Consider the following 8,378-nt stretch of genomic DNA (forward strand, 5'->3'; position numbering starts at 1 on the left):
CGTCTACACCATTCCCTTCCCCCCTACCTATCCCCCTACCCCACCATTATCTTTCTCCTTCCTCCCTACCATTCCCTTTCCCCACTTTCTCTCTTTATCAATCTATCTTTCTTTTGGTGATTCCTTTCATTTCTTTTTCTCTATTTCTCTCTGTTTCTCCCTCTCCCTCCCTCCCTCCATCTTTCTCCCCCTCCCTCCTTCCCTCTCTCCCTCCTTCTCCCTCCTTCCCTCTCTCCCTCCTTCTCCCCCTCCCTCCCTCATCCCTCTCCCTCTCTCTCCCTCTCCCCCCCACCCGTCTCCCTTTCCCTCCCCCTCCCTCCCTCTCTCCCCTTCTCCCTCCCCTTCCCCCTCTCCCTCTCTCCCCCTCAGCCCTCCCCCTCTCCCCTTCTCCCTCCTCCCTCCCTCATTCCCCGTCTCCCCTTCCTCCCGTCCCTCTCCCTCCTCCCCCTCCCTTCCTCCCTCATCCCTCTCCCCATCCTCCCCCCCCTCCCCCCACCTGTCTCCCCCTCCCTCCCTCCCACCCTTCTCCCTCCTCATCCCTCCCCACCCGTCTCCCGTTTTCTATTGACCCCGCCAGCAGTACCGCGGCCACCGGAAGGTCAACCTGTGAGTCAGTCAGTTTGACTCAAGGTTATGGCGACCAGCTGGGAGTTGTGGCCGTGGTGGCGCTGTTGTTTGTGTTGTTTGTTGTTTAGGTGTGTTGTGGGTTTGGGTTTGGGGTGTTTGTTTTGGGTTAGGTTGTGTTGTTTGTTGTTTAGGTGTGTTGTGGGTTTGGGTTGTTTGCGTTGGGTTTGGTTTTGGGTTGTTTGTTGTTTAGGTGTGTTGTGGGTTTGTTTTTGGGGTGTTTGCGTTGTTTAGGTGTGTTGTGTTGTTTGGTTTGTGTTGTTTGTTTGGTTTGTGTTGTTTGGTTTGTGTTGTTTGGTTTGTGTTGTTTGTTTGGTTTGTGTTGTTTGGTTTGTGTTGTTTGGTTTGTGTTGTTTGGTTTGTGTTGTTTGGTTTGTGTTGTTTGGTTTGTGTTGTTTGTTTGGTTTGTGTTGTTTGGTTTGTGTTGTTTGTTTGGTTTGTGTTGTTTGGTTTGTGTTGTTTGTTTGGTTTGGTTTTGGGTTGTTTGTGTTTTGGGTTGTTTGTGTTGGGTTTTGGGTTTGGTTTGTGTAGTGTTTTGGTTTGTTTGTGTTGTGTTTTAGGTTTGGTTTTAGGCTGTTTGTGTTATGTTTTGGGTCTGGTTTGTGTTGTTTGGGTTTGGTTTGTATTATTTGTGTTGTGTTTCGATTTGCTTTGTTTTATTTTTGCTATATTTTGATTGTTTTGTTTTGTTTGTGTTATATATGGGTTGTGTTTGTCTGGGTTGTTTTTATATTATTTTGCTTCGTTTTCACTACGTTTGATTGTTTTGTATTTTGTTTGATTTCGTTTGCTTTCTTTTTGTTGTTTTGATTGTATTGTTTGCGTTAATTTTGTTGTTCCTTCGGTCTTTTTGGTTTGCTTAAGTCTAGTGTTATTTTGTTTGTTTGTTTGTTTTTTGTTTGTTTTTGTATTTCAGTGTGTGTGGTTTATGTTCTCTATGATCGTTAAGTTCAATTTATTTCGTTAGTATTTTGATTCATTTCGTTGTTCCGACTGACTTTGTTTATGTTGTTTCGTCTTTGTTATTTTTGTTTTCCATTACTGTTTATTTTATTTCTTTTAGTTTATGTTACGTACTTATTTGTTTTGTTTTCGTGTTTTTTTTTCAATTGCTTCGTTTGTCCCATTTTGATTCGTTCGTTCGATATGTTTTCGGTGTTCCGTTTCGTTATGAATTTATCGTTTTCTTTTCTTTTCTTTTCGTGAAGTTTCAGTATATTTCGTACTTTTTTTCCTTTCACTTCTTTTTAAGGAGAGTTTATATATACACACACATATATATATATATATATATCTATATATATATATATATATATATATATATATATATGTGTGTGTGTGTGTAATGGTGAGGAGGGGGGGAGGGTATATATGTACATATAAGAGGCTATATAATTACTATACACTATATCTATACATAATCATGAATATACATTTAGTATTGATAAACAATCTTACTTTAAAGTAGTGGTTACACACGAATAAATTTGGGAACGAGAGAGAAGCAGAAGCGTGGTCTATAATGGGCGTCTTAAACTGCATAATGCGTGAGGAATGTAACTGCAATTTGCAAGTAGGAAGGTCTGTGTGGAGGGGGAGAGGGGGGAGGGGGGGAAGGTAGGTTTTACGGCTGGGGGGAGGGAGGGAGGGAGGAGTGGGGGGGAGGGGGGTATTGGATTGTTGAGGGTTTGACTGTTGGATTTGCTTGTATTTCCTTAAATGACAAGTGATGGAAAATAATTCTTTGGTACAGTATGTATTTATATATATATATAGATAGATAGATAGACAGATAGATACATAGATAGATAAATAGATATGGATCGATAGTGTGTGTGTGTGTGTGTGCATGTGTGTATGTATGTATATTTAAACGTACATACAAAGAGAGAGAGAGAAAAAAAAAAAGAGAAACTTTGAGTGAGAGAGAGAAAGAGAGAGGGGGGGGGCTTAGAGAGAGAAAAAAAGTGCTTAGAGAGAGAGAAAGAAAGAGATGCTTAGAGAGAGAAAAAAAAAGATAGACTTTGAAAGAGAGAGAGATAGATAGAATCACAAATCTAGAGAGATAAGACTACAAAGGAATGCAATAATTATATAGCAAACGGATATATTTGTTGGTCGATGATGACAACTGTATTTTCCGGATTGAAGGTCCTCTATATCTCTCTCTCTAAGCCTGCCTCTCTCTCTCTCTCTCTCTCTCTCTCTCTCTCTCTCTCTCTCTCTCTCTCTCTCTCTCTCTCTCTCTCTCTCTCTCTCTCTCTCTCTCTCTCTCTCTCTCTCTCTCTCTCTCTCTCTCTCTCTCTCTCTCTCTTTCTCCCTCTCTCCCTCTCTCTCTCCTCTCTCTCTCTCCTCTCTCTCTCTCCTCTCTCTCTCCTCTCTCTTCTCTCTTCTATCTCTCTATCTCTCTCTATATATCTCTATCTCTCTCTCTTTCCCTCTTCTCTCTTCTCTCCTCTCTCCTCTCTCCCTCTCCCTCTCCCTCTCTCATATAAGTCTCTCTCTCTCTCTCTCTCTCTCTCTCTCCTCTAAGCTCCTCTCTCTCTCTCTCTCTCTTCCCCTTTCTCCCCTCTTCTCTCTCTCTCTCTCTTTTATCTCTCCCTTACCCCTTCCCTCTCTCCTCTCTCTCTCTCCTTCTCTCTCTCTCTCTCTCTCTCTCTCTCTCTCCTTCTAAGTCTCTCTCTCTCTCTCTTTTAAGCCTTCTCTCTCTCTCTCTCTCTCTCTCTCTCTCTCTCTCTCTCTCTCTCTCTCTCTCTCTCTCTCTCTCTCTCTCTCTCTAAGTCTCTCTCTCTCTCTCTCTCTCTCTCTAAGTCTCTCTCTCTCTCTCTCTCTCTCTCTCTCTCTTCCTCTCTCTCTCTCTCTCTCTCTCTCTCTTCTCTCTCTCTCTCTCTCTCTCTCTCTCTCTCTCTCTCTCTCTCTCTCTCTCTCTCTCTCTCTCTCTCTCTCTCTCTCTCCTTTTATGTCTCTCTCTCTCTCTCTCTCTCTCTCTCTCTCTCTCTCTCTCTCTCTCTCTCTCTCTCTCTCTCTCTCTCTCTCTCTCTCTCTCTCTCTCTCTCTCTTTCTTTCTCTCTCGCTTTCCTTGTATTATTGTTGTTCTCGTATATTTCATTGTCATTTTTTCTCTCTCTCTCACACACACACACACACACACACACACACACACACACACACACACACACACACACACACACACACACACACATTCACTCACTCGCTCACTCTCATCCAGAGAAGGAATGTCACATAGAATATGGCGATTATTCATTCTTCAAATATTATACTTGACACATCCGTGTTTTTTCGTGAAGTTAAGAAACGCGAATAAACAGACAAGGGGCGTTAATTGAGTGAAAATATCAAGCTTGCGCATATCTGTGTTTATTTTCCTACTTTTATTTCAGATGTCTATTTTATTATATCTAATGAATCCGACTATTTCCTCATTTACGTTTTTGTTATAATTCTTTAGAAGCGTTTTCATAATTGTTATAGTGAAGTTTTTGTTTTTTATGGTTAGATTTCAAGCTTTATCATCACGATCCCTGCACTGTTAACGGTGTATGGGGTTTAAAATATTGTGTTTTTAATCAAGCTAACATTTCGTAAATATGTTTATAATTATATATTGCAATTATCAGTTGTATTCTTTCTTCATTTATTATTTATTTATGAGTTTTGATTGGGCGGTAGCCGATGATATAAAAACTATATATATAGCAGGTTGTTGACTCGCGAAGTATTAAAAAAAAAATCTTTTTTTTTTTCAAAAAATCCTGGAATTATCTTCAAATTATATTAAACTTTTTTAACACTAGCGTTGATACTAAACCCACGAACGGTGATAATGTACACCATAACATATAGTCCGTGACGTTTCTGAATGAATAAACTGGCTAATATTAACTTCTGCGTCATTTTATTACATGTGGAAAATGAAACAGGGCAAATCTCACGGTCAGAGTTACTTACGTACGTATGAAGGGAAATGAAGTGATAACATGTTTATCTCCTTTTAAAGTGTGTGTTTTTTTTTGTTTTTGTTTTTTTTAAGGATACGGGATGCAGAAGCCCTGTGTGTGTGTGTTATTTTTGGCTTGTTATTACTATATAAGGTGTTTGTTGTGTTTTATTTTTCGGTGAATAACGGATTGTTTTGAACAAATGGAGACATACGAAGTCCTAAAGCAAGATATAAATAAACAATTCTTGAGAAATTCACATGACCAAAATTTTTTTTTCCGTTTTCATTCTTTTTTTTTTCTTTTCTAAATAATCGAATCCGGATATTAAACCATATCCGTTTCCATAAATATCTGAAGAAGATTCATGGCTAATGACCCTGAAAAAAAAATACACATACAAGTCATTAGAAAAAATATAAAACCGGTTAACCTAAACGACACACCAGAAGAAGGGGACAGGCAGGCAGATCGAAAAAAAGGGGCCATGACCTAAAAAAAAAAATTAAAAAAAAAAAAAAAAAAGAGAGGAAATCCCGTGTAGATTAATTAGCTTTTCGTAATGAAATTTCTTGGATCTATAATCTCCGTGGAAGGGAAAGATAGAATGGGATATAATTATAAGATGAAAAGGATTGGATACCTTGAACGACATAGGTGTGGTATTTGGTATGACTTATTTCTAGGGGTGTGGATTTTGATTTACTGTGTATGCCCTTATTCCTTGATATTTTAGCATATTTTCTTGCGTTTTCTTTTTTTTCAGAAAAAGATGGGAGATCTTTTAAAATGTGTGTATATATGTGTGTATGGGTATCTCTTTCTCTCTCTCTCTCTCTCTATATATATATATATATATATATACATATATATATACACACATATATACACATATGTATGTGTTTGTTTGTTTGTGTGTGTGTTTGTGTGTGTGTATGTGTATGTGTATGTGTATGTGTATGTGTATATATATATATATATATATATATATATATATATATATATATATATATATATCTATATATATATATATATATATATATAGTGTGTGTGTGTGTGTGTGTGTGTGTGATCAGTCTTTAGCCTGAAGGAAACATCCAGTTTAATTACTAAAAATCTGTGTGATGAATTTCCAAAACTTGAGATCTGTCAAGAGCAATTATTTATCAAACTTGATATTTCCTTCAGATAAAGACAGATTATTATTTGATTATCACTAAACTACAAAGTGCACAAAAACCTTCTTTCTCTACACTGAAAGTATCTCAAAGACATGGAAAGGAAGTGGATATCAATGTATGTTTATATGAAAAATTAACCGCAAGTTTAATTGAAACTAAAACGAACAAAATCACGTTTATTTCTGAGAATTCAGAGATTGACCTTTTATATGTGTGTTTTAGTGTTTATTTATGTTAATGTGATATTTTATAAGACTCATTTGATGAATCTTATACATAAATTTTCTTCAGAGTTTGTGGAAAAGCAGATTGTCTTCGCTTGTCATATCTTTGGAAAACCCAGGCTGTAAAATAGCTTTATTTATTTATCTTTCTCTCTCACACACATAGACATATATGCGCAAACGCACACACACACACACACATACACACGCACACGCACACTCACACACGCACACGCACGCGCACACACAATTTCGACTGTGGTGTTAAACATGTTTTTTTTATTTTTGTTTTTAATTATAATTAAGATCAGTGTATCGCAAAGTATGGACTTAGGTAATTTGTAAAAGAATCGGGAAAATAGACATAAGTGGAAGGAAATTTAAATACAAATCTGAAACTGAACTAAAGTATAACTTATCTTTCCACCTGAATTAAAATTCCAGTAATACCTATAAGCCAGAGAGAATTGAAGCTTGCAATCATCCACCGTGACTTCACACTGAATGCAATTGACAAACCAAAGTCATAATCACGCACTCTCCACACCCAAGTCTAAATTCTCTGGATATTGCAACAGTCCTTTTCTGTTGTTGACATCACTCTGGCGGATGTACAGGAGTTAAAAAGGTCACACATGGCGGTGTATTTGATACGTTTTTGTCTTCTTAAATGGGGGAAGTCGTGGATTTGAATTTTTGAGATGGAGGGGAGGGGGGGGGGCTGGAGAGGTTGTAGAATTGTCAAATGCTTTTTTTAGTATGAACATGTACACTCACACGCACGCACACGCAAACGCACACGCACACGCACACGCACACGCACACGCACTCTCTCACGCACACACACACACACACACCTCTTCTTCTTACTACTTACTTATATGTATCTCCTCCTCTCATCACCCATAATTATTGTTGTCTTTCTCACTCAGATAAAGAAATGAGCACCAAATATTTTTTTTTCTATTAAAATTCTTCGCTTCTAATGTCCATTTATTTACAAACAACGCCATTCGAGTCACAACAGTATTACCAACCTTTCCCAAAGTGGGAGCTAGGATGTAAACATGTGTCATCTGGTAACACTGACGACACTATCCCATCCTACTAATAAATGAGTCACTCAATTAAAGCTGACATCCCCCTCTGCCCTTGAGTGAGGACTCAGGAAAAGGGAATGGATTGCGTATTTCTGAGTAATTTGATAGATGAGTAACCATCAGAGGGTTTGAATGTCGTCTGCTAAGGAAATCGTGAGCGGTTGGCGACCTTGGGACGATTTCCAACGTTTTTTTTTTTTTTTAATTTTCATTTTATTATTGTTATTTATCTTATTTTGTTATTATTATTTTTTGGTAATGTATCATGGACTAATTATAAATAACTATTGTATTTTCTTGCGTATGTAACCTGTGGTGATAAAAATTATAATGTTGAAGATAAGAAAAAAAATTATTAGGGTAATATGGCTATGGACAGAAATAATGATATTAACAATTAGTAAATTATATTGAAAATATGTTAGCAGAATAATGATTATAACATCATATATCATTAGCAATCGTAATGGTGAAAATAATGAGTGAGAACAATGATATTTATTAACATTTGCTAATCATAGAAATGTCAATAACGAAACCATTTATAATTGTGATTATGATAATGGTAATTGAATTATAAACACGTGAACAACATCGATAACTTTAATAATAAAGACATAAATTATCATTATGCAGATGATTACTTCAATCATAGCGACCAAGACAAAATACTCTTTGAAAATATGAAATTCATTCAATTAGTTTTGCTCGATATACATTCTTTCAACACAGCTCAATATTGCACACAAAACACGAACGGTCGCATTCCAGCAGACCCATGAATAGCCATTGCAATATAACGATTATACCAATAGAAATTTGATAAAGGGAATTACATACAAACAACATATGATTTACACTCTAAGTAACCATTGGTAATCGTTCTCTGCCGCAAGTTTGTTGGCGGGAAGCTTGTTTTATATTTCAAATCTAGCTTTACACGGTCAATATTATTATGCAATATAGCCTATTTACCATTTTTACTGAAGTTTTGATAAACAATTCAATCTAACAATCAGTTTGTTTATATATTTACAAAGCATATGCATTCCCTCTGGAGAATATACGAAGTCCCAAGATATTTTTTTTACTCTCGTTATCTCTCACCGTTACGTCAGTTCTTTTCTCGGTTTCCTTTCGAGCCTAATGCATCTTATACGTATGTCCATTCCCACCGGATCTCAACAACTATGAAGAGAGAATATCCGTCCTAAAATATGGCGCAAGATGTAAGTTACTGATTACAAAATAAAATTTATTTAGGTTCGTGGAAGCTAAAAGGCGAGGCGG

The sequence above is a fragment of the Penaeus japonicus genome, unplaced genomic scaffold (genome assembly GCF_977035675.1).
Source record: "Penaeus japonicus unplaced genomic scaffold, GWHDUDI00000001_assembly GWHDUDI00000007, whole genome shotgun sequence".
Classification (NCBI taxonomy): Eukaryota; Metazoa; Arthropoda; class Malacostraca; order Decapoda; family Penaeidae; genus Penaeus; species Penaeus japonicus.